This window comes from Pseudophryne corroboree, chromosome 2, assembly GCF_028390025.1.
Source record: "Pseudophryne corroboree isolate aPseCor3 chromosome 2, aPseCor3.hap2, whole genome shotgun sequence".
Taxonomy (NCBI): Eukaryota; Metazoa; Chordata; class Amphibia; order Anura; family Myobatrachidae; genus Pseudophryne; species Pseudophryne corroboree.
In genome coordinates, this window is record NC_086445.1 from 187298763 (window position 1) to 187322130 (window position 23368).

Below are 23368 nucleotides of genomic sequence, written 5' to 3' on the forward strand. Positions count from 1 at the left end.
GGCGGGATACTTTATGTTGGGCACACTTTGGGCAAGATGCAATAAACTCCAAGACGTCCTTTTTCAGAGTTGGCCACCAATAGGACCTAGAGATAAACTCCAGGGTTTTTTGGATACCTGTATGTCCGGCAAAACGGGAAGCATGGGCCCAATGCATGAGCTTCTTCCTTAGCATCGGCTTCACAAAACTTTTCCCTGATGGGGGCGTAGAGTCCATCCCTACCGTGGAGAATGCCAACGGATTTATAATAGGATGCTTGTCTGAAGACTCTGACTCATTTTCTTGCTCCCATGAGCGGGAAAGGGCATCGGCCTTGCGATTCTGAGAGCCCGGACAGAACTGGAGTTTAAAGTCGAACCTGGAAAAGAAAAGTGCCCATCTGGCCTGACGAGGGTTGAGACATTGTGCGCCCTTCAGGTATAAAAGGTTCTTGTGGTCTGTAAGTATGGTGATTGAATGAGAAGCTCCCTCCAACAGATACCTCCACTCTTCTAGAGCGAGCTTGATGGCTAGCAACTCCTGGTCGCCAATGGCATAGTTGCGCTCAGCTGGGGAGAACTTCCGGGAGAAGAAACTGCAAGGGTGTAAATGGCCATCTTTAGCCCTCTGAGATAACACCGCTCCTACTCCAACGGAGGAGGCATCCACCTCTAAGATGAAAGGAGAGTCGATGTCAGGCTGTTTCAGAACAGGCGCAGAGATGAACCTTTGTTTTAAAAGATGAAATGCTTGCATGGCTTCTTCAGACCACTTGGACGGGTTAGCACCCTTCTTAGTGAAAGCAATAATAGGCGCCACAATGGTGGAAAAGTCTCGTATAAACTTTCGGTAATAGTTGGCGAACCCTAAGAACCTCTGGACCCCTTTGAGGGTTAAGGGTACCGGCCAATTTTGGATTGCTTGTAGTTTCTCAGGATCCATCTCTAGTCCGGAACCGGACACAATGTACCCTAGAAACGGAATGGACTTGACTTCAAAGACGCATTTTTCTAATTTGCAATAGAGATGATTGACACGGAGACGGGACAGAACCTCTTTAACCCAAAAACGATGTTCCTCAAAATCGTTGGCAAAAATGAGGATATCGTCTAGATAGACCACGACATGACGGTATAGAATGTCTCTGAAGATCTCATTGACAAAATGCTGGAAGACAGCTGGAGCATTGCTCAATCCGAAGGGCATGACGAGGTACTCATAATGTCCGTCACGGGTGTTAAAGGCGGTCTTCCACTCGTCACCCTCACGGATCCGGATGAGATTGTATGCACCTCGCAAGTCCAGCTTTGTAAAGATGGTAGCTCCGCTAACTCTGTCAAAGAGCTCAGTAATCAGGGGTAAAGGATAACGGTTCTTGATGGTAATGTCGTTCAAACCTCTGTAGTCGATGCACGGCCGCAGACCACCATCTTTCTTTTTTACAAAAAAGAAGCCTGCGCCGGCTGGAGAAGAAGAAGGTCGAATGAACCCCTTTGCTAGGTTCTCTTTAATATATTCCTCCATAGAATGCGTCTCAGGCAGAGACAACGGATAAGTTCGGCCTCGAGGTGGAACCTTCCCTGGAACGAGATCAATCGGACAGTCCCATTCTCTATGAGGAGGAAGGATATCAGCAGAAGCTTTACTGAACACATCCGTGAAATCTTGATATGGAGGAGGTGGAACATCAGACGATCTGGGGGAGGAAGAACAGACAGGCAATACTTTAAACAAACATGTCTCAGCACAGGAGGAACCCCATGCCAGGATTTGCGTAGTCGTCCAATCAATTGTAGGATTGTGAAGACGGAGCCATGGAAGGCCCAGGACCACAGGATGTGTGGCTCTTGGAATCACTAAAAAAGAAATAAGTTCGGAATGAAGAACTCCCACTCTCAGACGAACTGGTAGAGTCCTTAAAGAAATAACTGCATCAAAAATTTTGCTGCCATCCACGGCAGTTAAAGAAATGGATGAAGGAAGTCTCTCGGTGGGTAGGGACCACCGTTTAACATAGGCTTCGGTAATAAAGTTCCCAGCTGCTCCGGAATCAAGGAGGGCAATGACGTTCCGATAACGTTGAGCAACTTGAAGCGAGACTGGGAGATTACAATCTTGAGGAGATGGAGAGGAGATCATTACTCCTAGCCGGCCCTCTCCTTGGCGAGCTAGGATTTGGAGTTTCCCGGACGTTTGGGACAGGCATTAATGGTGTGAGACGGAGCTGCACAATAGAGACAGAGAAACTCGGAGAGACGTCTTCGGCGCTCAGCAGGAGTTAAACGGGAACGGCCAAGTTGCATGGGCTCATCTTTAGATGGTGACAGTTGACGAGGAGGAGGAGCAGAAGATTTTGGAGCAGATGATCTTTTACGCTCAGTTGCTCTCTCTCTGAAACGTAAATCAACTTTCGTGCAGAGTGAGATTAGCTCATCTAACTTAGAAGGTAAGTCTCTGGTAGCTAACTCATCTTTAATACGCTCAGATAAGCCATGCCAGAATGCAGCATACAGGGCCTCGTCGTTCCATGCCAGTTCGGATGCCAGGATCTGGAACTGTATCAGATATTGTCCCACAGTACGTGACCCCTGGCGTAAACGGAGAATCTCGGATGAAGCTGAGGTTACCCGGCCTGGCTCGTCGAAGACGCGCCTGAATGTTGACACGAAGGCAGCGTAGGAAGATAGCAGGGTGTCGGACCTCTCCCATAACGGTGATGCCCAATCAAGGGCTGAGCCACTGAGAAGAGAAATAATGTAGGCAATTTTTGTACGGTCACTGGGAAAATTGCCAGGTTGTAGCTCAAACTGAATCTCACACTGGTTGAGAAATCCCCTGCAGAATCTTGGAGATCCGTCAAATTTTGCTGGCGTTGGAAGATGAAGACGTGGAGCAGAAATGGGTAAGGTGGGTGGGGTTATAGCTGGAGTCACTGTGGTTGACGCACCAGACGCGCCTGATCCACGGAGAGTTGTCTGAATCCCATCCAGCCGAGTAGAGAGATCCTGGAGACAGCGGATGATGTGGCCCTGTGCAGCCTCCTGATGTTCTAGTCGGGCTGCCAGTTCTTGCATCGGCCTGGCCGCTTGATCCTGGTCTCCGGCTGGATTCATTAGGTCAGTGCTTACTGTCACAACTGAGGGCCTGAGCTGACGGGAGGCAGCCTCAGTTGTAGGGGCTGAGATGTACCGGAACCTGGGAGGTTGTATCAGACCCCTGGACATGTAAGTAACATGAATAATAACTGCCCGAAGGCGTGACCACGACAACTTGGATAAAAGTCAATGATGTTTATTATGACAACTCCGCAACACAGCAGCAGTAAAAGAAAACGTAAAAGTCAGCAAAGAATAAATACAGTTCCTGGGTACTACAGGATGGCAGGAGCCACAGGGCACTGGTAGTGTGAGATAGTTCTTATGATCTTCTAGATGGAAAGTCCTTACCAGGCCCGACTGTAGCAATGGAGATAACCCAGGATTGTGCCAGCTGGTGTTCCAGGAAAAGCTGGGTTGCTGAAGATAAAACAGCTGCTGTGGATACTGGCTGGAACCAGACTGTTGTTAGCACGGAGTGGATACTGGCTGGAACCAGTTAAATAATAAATGAACTTGGGAGCGATGAAATATGAACTGAAATGTAGAACTTGAGAGCGGAGAAATAATAATACCGGTGGAGAGTGGTAAAGTGTAGAAAGGACACCGGCCCTTTAAGGGAAGCTGTACTCTGCTGGAAGCTGAGCTGGAAGCAGGTAATGTTGTAGCTGGAAACAGATGAATCCACAATGGATTGGAGAGTCAGGCTACACCGCAGGAGGAATGCTGGTGCGGGTCTCTATGGTGGAAGTCTTGAGACAGGAGCTGGAACCTGGAAGACAATCACAGGAGAGAGACAAACAGGAACTAGGTTTGACAACCAAAGCACTGACGCCTTCCTTGCTCAGGCACAGTGTATTTATACCTGCAGCAAGGAAGGGATTGGCTAGGCAATTATGCAGATTATCAATACTGAGAACAGATTGGTGGAAATGATCAGCTGACAGAATCCAAGATGGCTGCGCCCATGCAGACACTTGGAGGGAAGTTTGGTTTGTAATCCATGTGGTAATGAAAACAGTAATGGCGGCGCCGGCCACCGGAGACAGGAGGCGCCAGGCTGACAGATGCACATCCAACCACGCGGACACAGCGGAGGCCGCGGCTGACGTAATCGCCACTCAGACACTCTGCATGCAGAAGTTCAGGGACGGCGGCGGAGGCCGCGGGAGACGCCATGCCAGGTGTAATATGGCGTTTACTGTGACAGCGTCCCAGAGTGACAGGAGAGGATACAGGAATGTACACATCAGGATAACAGATGGAATTCGGTCCTGGAGCGCTGAGCCAGCCTTAGGAGGCATCTGATGGGTAAGAAATGGCATCCAGATACCCGGATCGTGACAACTCTGGGCCAGTGCTTTGTTGTATCAAAGCTGTGCTCTAGCTCTGAGCTCTCTCCGTGCATTCCTGTGTGATTCCCGTGGTCCAGATATCGCCTCCGTTCCCAGAGGTCCGTCTGCAGCCTTCACTGCAGAAAGATCCACCGGCTCTCCGCTGTGCTGTCAGTTAATTGCACTCCTATTGGAAATAGTTGGATTCCCAGTGTCCTGCATGAGGTTACCTTGTCAGTCTGCCTATCATTCAAAGTCTGGAGGATTCCGTTTCTCTCAGCTGTTCGTTTGTTCAACTCTGCATTTAACCCATTCATTACCTTGTCTTCTACTACAGTTTCACAGTGATCTCCGGAACCCGCAAGTAACCCAATTCAGTACTTTTATTTGCTATGTTGTCATTACAAGGATAATTCATCACAGTCTCTCAGTTAACTCTCAAAACTCCATTGCCAATTCTTACAGTTAATTCTCCATGTCTGCATTAACCAGTTAATAACATTCTGCAGTTCAGCATCAAAGCTTGTTTATATTTGCTATGTTGTCATAACAAGGATAATTCTTCACAGTCTCTCAGTTAACTCTCAAAACTCCATTGCAAATCCTTACAGTTATCTCTTCATGTCTGCATTATCCAGTTAATCATATTCTGCAGTTCAGCATCAAAGCTCGTTTATATTTGGACAATCCAACATTTATTCATCAGCTTGTTTTGCATATGTTTCCATGAACATTTCTTTTATGTATTTTTGAGTTTTCTCTTGCATATTATTCCTGCAATACTTCAGTATAATATGATGATTAACAACTTGTCAGTTAACTCTTTACTGAATTGTTATTTTGAATAAATATATGAATCAGAACTTTCTTCGTCCTCCCTGCTTTCTTCATAGCCCAGCACCTACACCTGTGGTTGGTCCCGGGTTAACGGATTCACAAAAACACCCGGACCTGACAGTGAGACAGCGAGCCTGAAAAGTGGCGAGTGAAGCGAGCCCGCATGGGTACAATGGTTCATAGATAAAACAAAATAACCTCAAACAAAAGGTGAATGGACAAAACATTAAGGTGCTATAAGGGCGGAAGTTTGCTTCTGCCCTCTCGTGCTGTCACTTCCTGGTCCTGATCACGAAGGGAACATAGACACAATCCTGTTCCCAACTCTATCCTTCCCACTAGTCTCCTCCGCCTTGTCTCCCATTACTTCACTTTCACTTTTCTCCACCATGATCCTATTACCCCACCACTAAGCCCTGCTCCCTCACTCCTCTCACTGTTACCTCACCTCCATCGGCATCACACTGGAGCCATTACTGAAACCTGGATTTCCCCATCTGACACCATTTCTACCACTGCTTTCCCCTCAGGCGTCCTCACATCCTCTCACACCCCCAAACCCAGGGGCCGCCATGGTGGTGGCACCAGGGTCCTTCTATCCTCCAGTTACGCTTACCAACCCAGTACTTCAGAAGCATCTATATTTGAGGTTCATGCTATATGCTTCTTTCAAGCTGTCATTTACCACTTCCCCGGCCCTCCCACCAAATTCTTTGACAACTTTGCTTCCTGGTTCCCTCAATCTTCAGATCTTCCCTCCATTATTTTAGGAGACTTCAATATCCCAATCAATATCCCTACAGAATATTCTGACTCTAAAGAAGACTCCGTACCCTCACATCATCATTTGGTCTTTACCAATGGACTGCCTCACCCTCCCATGTGAGCGGGCACTCACCGTTGTGATATTTCTGACTACACCAATTCCCTATACCCCCCTCTCGGACCATCACTTTCTATTTTAACTTATTCCTCTGTTCTTCTCCAACTGTGCCTCCTAAGGCTACCATCACTAAGCATAATGTTGAGACTATCAATCCTGTTTCCTTATCCTCTCTGCTCGACTCACTTCTCTCTCTCTCCTGCCCTGAACAAGCCACTTCCTTATACAATACCTCCCTTACTTCTGCCCTTGACTCTAACTCTGTTGCTTCACTATTCACCATCTCAGATCCACACCTTAACCCAAGTATTCCAAATTAATCAGATACCTGCAAAAGTGTTCACGAACCACCGAGAGACAGTGGAGGCAATTATGGCCCTCATTCCGAGTTGTTCGCTTGCTAACTGTTTTTAGCAGCAGTGCAAACGCTAAGCCGCCACCCTCTGGGAGTGTATCTTAGCTTAGCAGAAGTGCGAACGAAAGGATCGCAGCGCTGCTACAAAAAAAAATTGTGCAGCTTCAGAGCAGCTCAATACTTACTCCTAGCTAGTGATCACTTCAGACTGTTTAGTTCCTGTTTTGACGTCACAAACGCCCTGCGTTCGGAAAACCACTCCACCATTTCTCCAACCACTCCTGCGTTTTTTTCTGGCACGCCTGCGTTTTTCAGCACACTGCCCGAAAACGGTCAGTTACCACTCAGAAACACCCACTTCCTGTCAATCACTCAACGATCAACAGTGCGACTGAAAAGCGTCGCTAGACCTTGTGTGAAACTAGGTTGGCTTTTGTGAAAGTACGATGCGCGTGCGCACTGCGCCCCATACGCATGTGCAGAACTGCCGTTTTTTCAACTAATGGCTGCGCTGCGACCAACGGCAGCTAGCGATCAACTCGGAATGACCGCCTATGTTCTAAGACAGACTTCCTCCATTTCACATTTAGGGCGGAATTCAATTAGTTGCAGCACATTTTTCCACAATTTTTTTTTTTTAGTAACTTTTTGCCCAATCTTTTTTGGGGCACTTCAATTAATGTGCTTTATTTTCTGCAGAAACATTTACCTTTTTCCGAGGTAAAAACACAGGACCCAAGATAAATTACCAGATCGATGTGTTTTCACGAGCGTGGGCACAAAAAAATGGCACTTATTGCAAATTTTGTTTCCCCTGCCTCCGGGCAGGTGAACCAAAATTCCAAATAATGCCGGCCATCAGCATTAGGATCAAATATCCGCTGTAATTTACAGCGGCTAAACAAATTCCCCCTTTACTCTCTCATCCTACAGTGCTGCCCTTTCCCTCACTGAACAGTCATAATTTAAAAACCTCATGTCGTCCCAGTCCTCAAACTCCTGGCATCTCTTCACCACTTTCAACTCCCTCCTCTGCACAACCCCTCCTCATACTCTGCCCTTGACTTTGTCACCTATTTCACATCTAAAAAGGACTCCATACATCGGGTCATAACCCCAAACTCTCAGCACCATGCCCCCTCCTTTCCCAGCCTACTCCTCCCCATCCATCATACCAAATCTGACTTTTCCCCCTAGATGAAGCCATGACCCTCATCCGGTCCTCCATCCCTCCCTCTCACCTCCCCCCTTGTCCCTATCCCCTCCCACCTTCTCCATTACCTTTCTCCTTCTGCCTGTTACCTTCTTGCCCACCGACTCAATCTCTCCCTCTCATCAAGCATTGTCCCCTCTGCATTCAAGCATGCCCTTGTCTCCTCCATTCTTAAAAACCCACCCAAACTCCTTGAGTGGATTTTTATGGGCTCCGATCAAAATGCAGGCTGTCGGGATCCCGGCAGCCGGAATACCGACACCCGTCGGGATACTGATGCTGGAATCCCGAAAAGTTCAGGACATCAGCATCGGAATCCCAACAGCCGGCATCCCGACCGTGAGTATAGCAGGAGAGTTAGGTTTAGCGCCAGGGCTGGGGGGTTTAGTTTTAGGCACCAACCCGGGAGGTTAGGGTTAGGCTGTGGGAAGGGAGAGGTTAGTGTTAGGCTGCGGGGAGGTGGAGGTTAGGATTAGGCACCACCGGGGGGAGCAAAATGTTTTCTACCAAGGTAAAAAAAGGGGTTTTTGGGCGCTTAATAGATGTTGCTTTTCTAATGCTGCTGCTAAAAAATGGGGTAGTCAACCCCAGAACCACATACAGATAAACAAATCAAATAGCAGCGCTCAATGGAATAAATGTAACTAAGAAGGATTGAGTGAAAAATTAATCACAATTTAATTATACAAATTTCTAAAAACACATAAAAATATACCATAATATGGCCACTTGTATGATTAACCATTTAAATGACTGCTGCCTCTCCGGTGTAGTCCGTTCCTAATATAAAGTGGACTGGCAAAAACTTTGCGGATAAAACACTGGAAATGGACCAAAAGTAAAGTCCCACATAGGTTATTACCACATTGGGCCGCTGGAGGTGTAGTCCCTTGAAATTGTCCTTTTGTTGAACTCAAACCCAGGCAAGGGTTGAGAGGGATCCTCACTGCAATGCGGTTCCTCCTGTTGTGCAAAGGATGGGTGGTAATCCAGATGAATTATTTCTCTGTAGGTTTTGCGCTCCAGTCCTGGTTCGGACACACCAAGGCAGCTGAAATAGCAGGAAAAAAGTGGCCTGGCAAGCCTCCTGACGCGTTTCACTGCAAGGCACTGCAGCTTTATCAAAGGTGGTTATGTATGTAAACTGTCTGGGTATTTATACCCTCCATGATTGTTTAACAGGTCAACAGCTGTTCACTCAATCCCTCTAATTAGTGTAAAATAATATATAAAATAATTACCCAAACTATTCCACAGGTTTATAATCATTCATAAGACAGACTCAGTGCTTAAAAGTTGTATTATATACTCAGTATTCGCTTTAAAAACTCTTTTACCTCATTTAAAATCATTTAGCATTCGAAATACTTCCGGGTTACGAAGAACATGTGACTCCGTGATCCTAAGTACATTATTAGTATCTAATCAAAAGACTGGGGAGACAAGGACTTACAAATATAAGTACATATACTATTTAACTTATGGAGGACTTAATATAAAATGGATGAGAAAATCAAATAACAATATTGTCGTCCCGAGACAGCCGATATGTCACTTCCGGGAAGGAGAACCCAATGTTATCTCCGCTCGGTGGACAGCAAGCTACCCCTGCTGCTAGGCAACCTGCTCGGGATCATTTTCTTGGCTACACGTCTCTCCGGACACGTGACTAAGTTAGTCACGTGACCGGGTGACGTAGGACGCGGCTGTGCGTGGACCTCAGACTTCTGTTGTGTGTTTGGTTACCGTAGTAACCCGTCGCCGCTGACGGCATAGTTCTGCTTAGTTTTTACATTTTAATCCACACAATTATACTAATATCGTTTCCATTATGTAGAGCTAGTGCGTTCATCCCAAGTTACACTATCCTATTTAAAGGGGTAGCAGGGAAAGGACATTAACTATGAATGCTCTTGGTGTTAATACACATATTCTATTGAATTCCCTATCATCTCATTTAGCAGATCTTGTTCGCTGATTTTATATCTGTTAGGAACTAAACAGAACACCGAGTAAAGGTGGAGAGTAGGACAGGCAGAGGGAGAAGGGAATGGAACCACACAAGAAATGGAAGTGAGAAGGAATAAGCAAGGACATTAAAGATTTTTTCATATATAGATAATGCATAGTAATGACTTTAATGATTTAATAATTAATCCAATCTGATGGACTTTTTGGACACCTCTTTAATCGTCATATAGCAGGCTAGATATTATGACACTAAGAATTAACAGGAAAAGATCCAAGAGAGCACATCTCCAGATTTGGCAGTATCACTATATACATCTAGTTCTAGGTAGGTATTGTATCCCACCAGTGTTGAGTCAGATCACCATATTTAGTTCTACTGCCTCATTGAGACCTTCTGGGTAGATGCTATTCATCTGGTACATCCAGAAGACCTCCTGAGTGTCTACACAGTTTCTTAAATCTATCTCCGCCACGTATAGTTTTGGGTACAGATTCAAGACCTATCAATTTTAGGCCTTCCGGATCCCCCTTATGGGCCTCAGCATGGTGTTTCGAGACACTATGAGTCTGGATACGTTTTATAATATTCCTCCTATGCTCAAGGAATCTTATTCTCAACGTTCTAGTGGTCCGCCCTACGTATTTTTTATCACAGCCACATACTAACATATAGATGACATAGGTTGTATCACAGTTAATAAAGCTTTTTATTTCTAATGATCTGTCTATTTTTTCTATGCTTATTCTTTTTATCCGGTTTTGTATATAGTTACATGTTATACATTTATTTTTGCCACATCTGTAGCACCCCTTGATTTTATCTTGGTGTTTTGCTTACCAGTCATTACTAGTCTCTCCCTAACTTCTGAACTCTTTTATGGGTTTTAAATGGCTAGGTGCCAATATATTCCTGAGAGATTTGTTTCTACGAAAAATAAATCTCGGTTTGGATGTTAATACTGGACAGAGTAATGGATCTTGTTTGAGAATACCATCATTTTTGGAAATTATTTCTTTGATTTCCGAATGACAATTATTAAAGGTAGAGATAAACACTACTTCTTCTTTTTTCTCTATGTCTAATCCCTTATTCTCTTTGGATGTTAACAAAGTCTCTCTTTCTTTATTCCTGACTTCTTCCAAAGCTGAATTTATAAGGGGTAAAGGGTATCCCCTGTTTTGAAAAGCATTACACATGATTTTAGCCTGATCATCAAAAGAGGCAAGGTCAGAACAATTCCTTCTGAGTCTTAATAACTGACTCTTCGGGATGCTTTTTTTCCACAGTGTATAATGGCCGCTTTTAAAATGCAAATATGCATCTGTTCCTACATCCTTCATAAAGTTAGTTGTACATATTCTATTTCCCCTGACCTCCAAGGAGACGTCCAAAAAATTCATCTTACAGGGGTGAAATGTGTGAGTGAAAGATAAATTAAAGGGATTGGAATTCAAGTATGTGACAAATGATACAACTGACGTGTCATCCCCATCCCAAATAATAAACAAATCGTCAATATAACGGCCGTAGAGGACCAGGTTCGCGCCGAACCCGCCCCCCCACACGAGCTGGTCTTCGACCTCGCCCATGTAGAGGTTGGCATAGCTGGGCGCGAACCTGGTCCCCATGGCTGTTCCCATCACCTGTAAATAAAAAGTGTCCAAAAATAAAAAGTAATTGTGACGTAATATAAACTTAATAGAATCCACAATAAATTGTTGATGTGCCAAGCTGAGATCACCATCCTCCGCAAGTTTTTTTGTTATTACCTCCACACCTAGGTCGTGAGGAATATTGGTGTAAAGACTTTGTACATCGAGCGTGAGGAACCCGTAGGAATCTCTCCACTCGATGTCTTTAATTAGATTCAAAAAGTGCGTAGTGTCTTTAATATGTGACTTAAGCATAGATACTCGTGGCTGTAAAAAAATATCAACATAATGTGAAAGGTTAGAAGTGAGAGAGCCTACACCAGAAATTATGGGACGCCCAGGTGGTGAAGTGAGTGACTTGTGAATTTTCGGAAGGTGGTAGTATATAGGGACTGTTGGGTGTGCATTATACAAAAACTTGAACTCCTCCTTGGAGATCAGGTCTACCTGTAGAGCCTCATCTAAAAGATGATGGAGCTCTTGGAGGAAACCAGATGTGTGATCTCTATCTAAAACTTTATAGAACTCGCCATTTTGAAGCTGCCTCTTAGCCTCGATGATATAATCAGACCTATCCTGTATAATGAGCCCCCCCCCCTTATCTGCTTGCTTGATAATTATTGTGTTATCCTTGGTTAGTTTCCACATTGCCTGTCTCTCCCATTTATTAAGGTTATTACTTTTATGTGTAACCAATGGATTGGAACATAAGTTCTTAAAGTCATCCAGAGTTGTCTTATAAAAACTGTCCACACTAGATCCTTTGAACTTTATGGGGTAAAATTCCGATCTATTCCTGAGCTCACTCTTGCCGCTAATATTGAACAATTTTTGTAATTATGGAGTAGTGTCGTCACAGTTCTCATCAAGGAGGCATGCGAGTGCCTCTAGGGCTCCCGCGTCCTCACTGTCAAGAACTATAGGTGACGCTTCATCATTATTCCTTAGAAGAGTTTGTTTAGCAAAATATTTCTTTCTGCATAATGTTCTAACGAACCGATTGAGCTCCACGAATAGATCGAACATATTCGGTGGTGCTGAGGGGGAAAATTTTAAACCCTTACTCAGCACCTGAATTTCATTATCTGTTAACTGTCTAGAAGAAAGATTGTATATACTCTTTAAATTTAGGCATTAATGGGGAAGGTTAGGTTTAGGCTTCAGGAAAGGGGGGCGGTTAGGTTTAGGCAAAAATGGGGGGAGGTTAAGGTTAGGCACCAAAGGGGGAGGTTAGGGTTAGGCTGCGGGGAGAGAGGGTTACCGGGTAGAGGAGAGGGGAGAACATAGCTAGCTCACCCTTGTCGGGATTTCAGTTGTCAAGATGACAGCATTGATATACCGAATGCTGGCATCCCGAACGCCGGTAACTCATACCCAACCCCATTTTTACAACCGCCTTGCTTTCCTCCTATTCGCTGCTTGGTCCATTTCATTAATCTCCACTGAAATTGCACTCTTTAAAGTCTGCAATTTCCTCCTTGCTGCCAAATCCAAGGATCAATACTTTTGCTCATTCTCTTTGACCTATCTGCTGCTTTTGACACTATGGACCACCCTCTCTTCCTGCAAATCCTTCACTTGGTCTACTTGATATTGCCTTTTCCTGGCTGTCCATCTCTATGACTGTTTCTTCTCTGTCTCCTCTCATGACTCCACTCCCCCCCACTTCCATTGAAAGTTGGTATCCCCCAAGACTTTCCTATTTTCCCTCTAAATGTCCCCTTTAGGTGAGATCACCAACTCTTTTGACCTCCAATATCATCTCTATGCTGATGATACTCCCCTGACCTCTCCTCCTCTCTTCTCAATCGTATCTACAACTGTCTCTCTGCTATCTCTTCCTGGATGTTCCAGCGCTTTATTAAACTAAACATGTCTAAGACTGAGCAGATCATCTTCCCACCCTTCCCAAATAACCTCACTTTCAACAATTTCATTATCTATTGACAGCACAACCATCTCCCCTAGCCCCCAAATGTGCTATCTTGGAGTTATCCTTGACTCCTCCCTCTCCTTCATACCACACATTCAGTACCTTTTGCAGTTCTGCCATTTCCATCTCAAAAATATTTCCAGGATCAGACCCTTTCTCACTTTGAATGCTACTAAAACCCTCATCCACTCACTGGTCATCTCCAGATCGGACTACTGCAACCTTCTACTATATGGCCTCCCTGACTCCCAACTTTCTTTACTCCGATCTGTCCTCATTGCTGCTGCCCAGCTCATCTTCCTCTCTAAACATGCTATCTCTGCCTCCCCTCTCCTACAAGCCCTATATTTGTACTCCTTCCACTTCAGAACCCAATGCAATCTTCTCACATTCACATACAAAGCACTCATTCATTCCTCTCCCATTTACATCTTTGATCTCATCTCCCTTCAAAATCCTGCCTGCCCTCTTCAGTCCACAAATGAATGCTGCCTCTTCTGCCAGCTGATTACTTCCTCCCAGAGGCTGATCGGGATGGAAAATCAGACCGGGAAATTTCTGGTAGCAGCCCTAAAGGGGGAGGGGTCTGTTGAAGAGGTGGGTTGGGTCGAGGGGGGCGGGATCCCTACTCATAGGTTCTGATTATGAGTTGGATGCAGTTGCAGCATTCCTTGCATCTTTTTCTGCAGTTGCGCCAGTGACTTTATGCTAGTGACGCTACAGTGCCCTCCCCTGCATCCATGTACATCCATGCATCCAAATATGCAAGAACAGAGATACCCACTTTCAGTGTCTACAGATGCTGCAATTATGCTTTGTGCATCTTTAGATGCCACCTTTGGTCACACCATTGTAAATTTCACCAACTCTATTCTAGGTGCAGATCATCCATTTGAGTATGTCCTCCAATGTGAACAAATCAGCATCTCTATAAGCAACACTCCCACACTACGTTACATAACTGCCTAGTAACGCCCAAAACATTTCTAATACACTACTTTGTGCGTATGTCTGTATCTGTACTGCAACTCTATACAAACACCATCGGGATGTATGTGCAGTGCAACTCAGATGAAAACCATCACTCCACTGCGTCCAACATCACCACTTAGCAGATTCTGATCAGTTCTGTAATGCTGTATACTATGGCATAGTGGTGCTTGCTATACAACACCTTCTACTGCATCCCACATCACCACTGGTTATACTCAGATATATTAGAACTGGCGCCGGTCAGAGGTTGCAGACCCGCAGCCAATCAGGAGCCTCTGCTGCCGGACCGCGAGACCTAATTGGCTCGCGGTCCGGCAGCAGGGGATCCTGATTGGCTGCCGGTCCACAAGCTCTGATTGTCTCACGAACCGGCTCAGTGCACGCCGCTGCCGGAGTCAGGGGACTTGGGTGGGCAGGAGAGGAGGGGCGCATTCTGCGCTCTCCTTTCTCCAAAACCCGGTGTCTGCAAGGTGGCAGCCCGGCGGTACGACGTACCTGCTGGGATTTTCTTACAGGTATGCTGTACCGCCATACTTGCAGCACTGAGTATCATCTACTCCATTCTCCTTACAATGGCACAATTTGACATTTGGACTATTCCTTACAATTCTTCTGCTTGATTACTTTGGTTCTGTTTCTGTGGTGTTCAATTCTGAACTGCTTTATTTATTAAGTTACTTATATAGCAACAGCATATTCCATAGCGCTTTACAATTGGAAAGAAAATGGGTAATAACAGACAGACAAAGAGGTAAGAGGACCCTGCTCGCAATACAATCTATAGGGAAATAGGCATTGATACACTAACTATTGCGTATTGATCCAGCAAGATTGCAGAAGTTCTTAGTGGGCTGTATGATCCAGTCGCACAGGAGTGTTGGCCTAGAGTCAGTAGTATGTGGAGGTGAAGAAAGTTATGTGTGGACTGTATCTGTATATAGGGGATGTAATTGGGTATAATAGCTTATGGAAGTTATGTGGGTGGTTCTGGAATATGACATGGAGTCAGAAGAGCTGAGTTTTTAGGGAACGCTTGATGGTTTGGAGATTAGAGGAAAGTCTAGTTGCACATGGGAGTGACATAGTGAAGCAGCAGATGATGAACATTTAGTGAGGTAGAACCGTCTTGCAGCTGCATTCAGAATGGATTGTAGTCGTGAAAGTCTGTTTTGGGAAAGACCAGTAAGGAGACTATTGCTGTAATCAATGTGGGAGATAATGGGGTAATTCCAAGTTGATCGCAGCAGGAAATTTTTTAGCAGTTGGGCAAAACCATGGGGGTAATTCCAAGCTGTTCGAAGCAGGAAATTTTTTAGCAGTTGGGCAAAACCATGTGCACTGCAGGTGTGGCAGATATAACATTTGCAGAGAGAGTTAGATTTGGGTGGGTTATTTTATTTCTATGCATGGTAAATACTGGCTGCTTTATTTTTACACTGCAAATTAGATTGCAGATTGAACACACCACACCCAAATCTAACTCTCTCTGCACATGTTATATCTGCCTCCCCTGCAGTGCACATGGTTTTGCCCAATTGCTAACAGAATTCCTGCTGCGATCAACTTGGAATTACCCCCCATGTGCACTGCAGGGGAGGCAGATATAACATTTGCAGAGAGTGTTAGATTTGGGTGGGTTATTTTATTTCTGTGCAGGGTAATACTGGCTGCTTTATTTTTACACTGCAAATTAGATTGCAGATTGAACACACCACACCCAAATCTAACTCTCTCTGCACATGTTATATCTGCCTCCCCTGCAGTGCACATGGTTTTGCCCAATTGCTAACAGAATTCCTGCTGCGATCAACTTGGAATTACCCCCCATGTGCACTGCAGTGGAGGCAGATATAACATTTGCAAAGAGAGTTAGTTTTGGGTGGGTTATTTTATTTCTGTGCAGGGTAATACTGGCTGCTTTATTTTTACACTGCAAATTAGATTTCAGATTGAACACACCACACCCAAATCTAACTCTCTCTGCACATGTTATATCTGCCTCCCCTGCAGTGCACATGGTTTTGCCCAGTTGCTAACAGAATTCCTGCTGCGATCAACTTGGAATTACCCCCAATGAGTGGATGAATTAAGAGATTTTGCCGTGTACGATATGGACGTATTTTGGATATGTTTTTTAGATGTACAGTATGTAACAGGATTTGGATCAGATTTAATGTGGGAGAGAAATGACAGTTCAGAGTCAAGGATGACACCTAGGCAGTGAGCTTGAGGGATTCAGTCTGATTTTAGACTTAGCAGTGATCAAATCATTCACTACCTTAGGGGGTCCATACATCTGCAATTAAATGGGGCAATTCACCATTTTGTCAGTGACTGGGTCAGGTCATCAAATTGGAAATTCTCGATTCCAGCTCAATCATCAAAATCAGCAAGCCAGGGATATATGACATGTAAGATTGCAGCTCTCCTCCATTGGGGGTCCCAGTCATTACTAGGCGACCAGGACTCCATGCACACCGGCCACACTTCCTGATGGTCCCGGCAGTTGCTAAGCCGTGGTGGTTCCTGGTCCTGGGTGTTGCCTAGCAGCCGGGATGCTGGCTGTACATGTAGCTTTACAGCTGCAATACATTCCTGTTATTAGCGGGCCGGTCTCTCTGGTTCCTGTTGGTGTTAAAAGGCTGTCAGTCCCACACACCCATGCTGGTGATAGTTCTTCCTGGAGCCTTGCCAGTCAGTCCCTGTTCTTGGCTGACTAGGGATGACCATCGGCGGGTTATCCATTGATGGTACCATTGATTTATAACCTTGATAGGGTGAAACCATCTGCAAGATAACCATCGATGGTTTCACCCACTAATGGTCACCCCTGCTTTAGTGTGCAATGACCTGCGGGCCAATCAGAGACTGTGGGCAGGGCTTTATGGGTGTTGGGGGCGGAGCTAATGTTTCTGACACCTTGGAGGAAGAAAAAAAATTCAATAGCTCTGTATCATTGATGATGGGAACCACCTGGTTCTCCCCCATCGATGGTAAAAGTAGTTACCATTGGTCATAAACCATCCATGATTTCAAATTATCGATGGTCAACCCTATGGCTAACTAAATTCTGGTGTCTTGCTGCTGCCTGGCTTTGCTTCTAGCCCTGTTTGCTCAGCTACGTGCCTATATCATTGTATATTACCACTGCTATTCATATTGAAAGTTTAGTGCAAATCTGTATACATTCCTCTCATTGTGGATTGCATGCATTATTGTAAATCACTGCTGTTACCTCATTTATAGTTAGCATAAGAAGTTGAACCTGTACTCTCCTGCATTGCTGCTAAACTACACCTGTCAGCCATATTGTGTTTCTCTGCTGTCAAAGACCTGTACACTCCTGACCTGCTGCTTTAACCATTCTATGCTGCTATTCTGGCTCAGTCTTACACATATCATTATTTGGGAGGCACTTATTCCTATGGTACATATTGGCATGTCCACTGTACATTTGTATATCAGTCATAGCTTGATGACCAATCCCTCCTTAGTCTGTCACCAATGCAGCACACCTGAAGACAAGGCAGAGAGCAGTGACCTGAAAGCCTACTGGCAGTGGGTATCCCTGATGAAGAACCAGGGGGGTGGGGGTCATTATAATCATTGCCAGCATAAATCCAGGTTTGCTTAAGAGAATCCACACAAAATCTCTTCTAATTATGACACGTTTGCTAGCTCAAATTTGCAGAATCATTACCTCAAAAGTCATACCATGTGTTCATTGACTTCATTTAAAAAAAGGGGGATCATATGGTGTATGCCAGGTCACCTCATCCCACCCTCTATCTGCTCCCAACCCACCCTTTACCTGCTACTGATGACACAGTCGTCCTCACTTGGTGATCTGTCAAGTTGCAGAATTAGGGGAGTCACACCTATTCTGTCACTGAACATGGAGGTGGACATATCATTAATTATTATAAATTGTCCTCCTGTCATTGAAGTCTTACAGTTGTCAGGGGCTGCTATGGAAGTTAATGGACATGGATCACAAATCTCAACAATATTCCACAAAAATATGTTTCAATAAGCACTGACAGAAACTAAAATAAAAACATTTACATACTTGCCTGCAAAAAGTTTGCAAATACAATCCATTAGATACTACATGTGGCAGAAAGTCCTGTGGCACCATAAAAGTGGAATTTCATGGACTAAAAGGTAAAATGCAATTATGGTGCATATTGAATATTGCATGCTAGTCAGTAGAATCTGTCACAGTGCTAGAACTTTAGGATTGCATCTGGGTAGCAGACTGCCAAGAACTGAGGATTGCACTCAGCAGTGTTGGGAATGGAGGATTGCACATGAGTAACAGAATGTTGGGAACTCAGAATTGCATATAGGAATTTAGGATTGCACACAGGCAGCAGTGTTGGGAGTTTAGGATTGCACATACAGTACTGTAGGTAGAATAACGTCAGGAACACACGATTGCACGTTTATAACAGGGTGCCAAGGATTCAGGATTGCATACTGATAGCAGGATTCCTGGTACTCAGGATTAAACACTAGCAACAGGATGCTAGGAACACAGGATTGCATATTAATATTAGTGTGCCCCAGAATAAAGATTGCACACTAGTAAAAGGATGCATGAACTCCGAATTAACATAGTAACATAGTTTCTGAGGTTGAAAAAAGACAATTTGTCCATCGAGCTCAACCTATTAGTGGTCTCCTACAATGTATTCTTTTTAGGACAATTTTATCTGTTGTGAATGTCGGCCATTACGTTTATTCCACTTTTTTCTTTTGCAAATACAATCCTGGACCGTCCGAGGGGGCGGGTCGCGGCGGCTACGTGACATCACACGCAGCCGCTGCGACCCTCACAGCGACGAGTAGCTCCCTGCGAGCGCACAGGAGCTGCACTGGTAGGGAGCTACTCTTCAAGTACAAAAGTGGCGATGCTTTTGTACTTGTGCAGGGAAGGTGGGGGTCGGGCCTGACATGTGGGGCGGACTAGCCCTGTGCTGGGCGTCCCACTGCATGTCTGTGTGACTGATCGTAGATGTGCTAAATTTAGCACATCTACGATCAGATCTGAATTAGGCCCACAGTTTGGTATCGTCTGCAAAAATTGACACCATGCTCTCTAGACCTACTTCTAGATCATTTATGAAAATGCATACTAATAACAGAATGTCAGGATGTAAGATTGATAGCAAAACACAGGAAACTAGGAAAAGAACCAAATCACTATAGTGATATTTTAAGTTTCAGTGCGTAATCTCTTGTGCGTATTCCCCTTGTCTAGGAGATTCCTGAAAATGAGGTCCAAGTGGGACGTTCAGGGGATGTGGCAATCGGATTTGCATCATTTTGCTCAACTCCTCTCCAAAATGCTGCAAATAATGGCATCGTGCCAGTTATCAATTATATGATTCACCACAAATCGTGTCCTCATGCCCTCAACCTGGAAACAGGTGTACTCTCCCAGGACTTGACAAAATGGGATCAGTAGTTGGAGGGTATGGACATCCTTCTAGAGCTATATTGGAGGATTTTTGGAGTTCTTCTGTGTGAGTTGGCTCTCAATTTATAAATACTTCAGGTCATACATTGATGTATGTGCTGTAATCATGTAATGTCGGACCAGCAGAGCACAGACGCCTTGCCATGGTTGGTGGCTTACCGTATATTTGCAAACATATGCAACAGAGATCTCTGTATTACTATTATCATATAGGATGTATGTTTCGTTTGCTGGTGCATTATGGTGTGCTGGTGGAACTTTACTTTTTTCTACTGTAAAACTAATGATCCTACCAATTCCCAAGGAACCAATCACTTTTTTCCTAATTGATAGTTTTCATTCTCATGACTCTTGTGGTTCAGTCCAGAAAATTGCTGCTCTCACTGCATGTAGGAGATAGGGGTAGTTCAATGATTTTGTGACCTGAAAGTGCTGTGGAGACTTCATTGGTTACGACTTACACCTTTCAATCTCACATTGCCTGCCCATTTTTTTCAACCACTGTGACGTCCAGTCGGTTTGGAACCCCTATTGCTGTTGTATTTGAAAAGGGATAGTGCCTAAAAATATCCCTCATGTACTGAACTGTTTTCCCACGTGTCTGCTTTGCCTCGTAGAAAATGTAGTGTTTCCAACACACAGAAACAACTGTAATAAACAGTGGCACTGACAATATCATGGCAACAACACAGAAGGCATACCAGAGAGAGCAAGCAGCTGTTCAAGAGCTTCTACAAGCCTCATCACACACTGTTTCTATGTTGGCCATTGCTATTTAAAAGTACTGTAATATTCTGTGCTGGAACAATGCGTCACATCTATTCCTATTGGAACCAATGATGCCTGGTGCTCTACAGTTGATAAAAAATTAAGACTCCTTTCCTGCCCCCATAGGGGTGTGTATGTGGTATGCTGTTTAGGGGCCTATTTTTATTTATTTTTTCATTTGAATTCCAATTAAAAGAGAGGGAATAAAACACAACTTAATAATGCACCCTTACAACTTTCCCAGTCTCCACCCTGAGCCAATTTGCTCCTCTTGCTTCAGCTGTGTCCTCTTACAATTTTTGTATAGGAATCTTTCAACCCTTTGTTTTCCTGCCTGCATTTATTTTTCTACCTGGTGTGTCGCTGTTTCACATATGTTCTGGTTTCCTGTTTCAGTACGGAAGCGATTCTAAACCTTACAAATCAACAATATTAATATAAATATCAAAACAGGAAGTAAGTGGCTCTGGTCCACGGCCAGAAATTAACCTCTGTGAGAAAGTCTGATTAAAGACAAAACGTGTAGGGTCCAGGACTGTATGTGGAACAATTATACCTGAGGCTGGGTGGTCTTCAGTATGCCGGCGGTCGGGCTCCCAGGCGCTCAGTATACCGGCGAGGGGAGCCCGACAGCCGGCATACCGACACTTATTCTCCCTCGTGGGGGTCCACGACCCCCCTGGAGGGAGAATAAAATAGTGTGACGTGCGTAGCGCGCCACCGTGCCCGTAGCGTGGCGAGCGCAGCGAGCCCGCAAGGGGCTCATTTGCGCTCGCCACACTGTCGGTAAGCCGGCGGCCGGGCTCCCGGCGCCGGTATGCTGGACGCCGGGAGCCCGGCCGCCGACATATCGTAGTGAACCCCTGAGGCCGACACCCCTAAGGTAGCTTCTGTCTGCATAGGATTTAAAAGAAAAAAAACATAGGACATCACCATCTTCAGCTGGGTGTGTAAGTGCACCACACCTGTGGGAACAGTTAGACATTAATCTAAAATCAGATAACAATATCTAAATTTGTTGTACACACATACCTTCCCAACCATCCAGAGTTTGGATGCACAGTCCTGCTTTTCAGGCACTGTACCGCCATCTCAACTGCAGGCCGTGGGGGAAGGCAGGGTTGGGAAGTCTCTCTTTCACCTGCTGCTCTGAATGGATGCACTAAGGAGAGGAACTGGGGCAACCCAGCAGTTCAGGAAGTGTGCTGTCGAAGTCGAAAATATTACACCCACACGCATCACGTGCAAACAACACACAGAGTGGACTCCGTGCATGTGCTTGTTCTGCCGTGCGTGCGCATGCCCGCAGGTTGCGTATATTGGCTCACGAAGTCCTGCGTATTAACGCGTGGTATGAGTAAATACGGTAGCATACGCATTCGCATGGAAAAGCCACAAAGACATATCTGATATTTAATCCACATAGTGCATAATTTACACGCACCCCACCAGCAAGTTACATTTGATTTGGAGGTATAACAACAGAGGGATTCAACTTTACAGGATATGAGGGGACAGAATTAGGTTAGGATGAGGTGTTTGGTATCCAGCTGTACAGTATTTCAAGGGCAATATTCCGATGGCAGTTTGCAGAAAGTAGCAAGCTCCTGCATATATCTATGCGCAGGAATAATAATAATAATAATAATTTTATTTATATAGCGCTCTTTCTCCAATAGGACTCAAGGCGCTTAACAGATACATAGCATAATATAGTACAGAAAATAATGAAGTACATTTTCATAAAATACAGAAGCATGAAGATACTAAAAGGGACATTATGGAAATGCTTGAGTAAACAGAAAAGTCTTGAGTCTACTTTTGAAGGATTCTATAGTTGGGGCCTCTCGCACTGTGCGGGGAAGGGAGTTCCATAGAGTCGGAGCCGCATGACTAAAAGCTCGACCCCCAGATGATTTACGGTAGATTCTAGGTACTGCTAAAAGTCCTTCATCTACAGATCGCAGTAATCGAGTGGGGCAGTATGGGGTCAGAAGCTGTTTCAGGTACCTTGGGCCTTGGTCATGTAGTGTTTTGAAACTCAGTAAGCCAATCTTGAAGATGATTCGCCATCTTACAGGCAGCCAGTGAAGGGAGTAGAGGATGGGTGTTATGTGGCTAGAATGGGGCTGGTTGGTTAATAGCCTGGCAGCTGTGTTTTGCACCAGCTGTAAGCGTTGCAATTCTTTTGCTGGTAGACCAAGGTAGAGGGCATTACAGTAGTCTAAACGAGATTATACAAATGCATGTATGACTTTTGGCATATCATCTGAGGGAATTAAGTGCTTGATTCTGGCTATGTTCCTCAGGTGAAAGAATGAGGATTTGATTGTGGCTGATATCTGATGTTTAAGTGACAAGCCACCATCCAGGACAACGCCAAGATTCCGCACACGATCACTGGTCTGTAATTCTGAATCCCCGAGTGTAAGTCTAGTTGGTTGGCTATGCTGCAGTCTTGTCCTTTGATGTTGCGGTCGTATCATAAGGACCTCTGTTTTACCCGGGTTCAGTCGCAGCCAACTGGCACTCAACCACTCCTGTAGTTCAGCTAGACAGACATTTAGGGTTGCTATTGGGTTATCAGTGCCCGGAGCAAAGGACAAGTACAGTCGTGTATCATCTGCATAGCAGTGGTAGACCAGGCCATGGCGCCTGATTATTTCGCCCAATGGGAGCATGTATACTGCAAAAAGCATGGGGGATAGTATAGAACCTTGTGGGACACCACATGGCAATGGCACTGGTGGTGATGAGTATAATCCAGATGATACTCTCTGTGACCTGCCTGTGAGAAATGATTTGAACCAGCTTAGGACTGTGCCATCCAGACCACAGAAATGTATCAGTCGCTCAATCAGAAGCCCATGG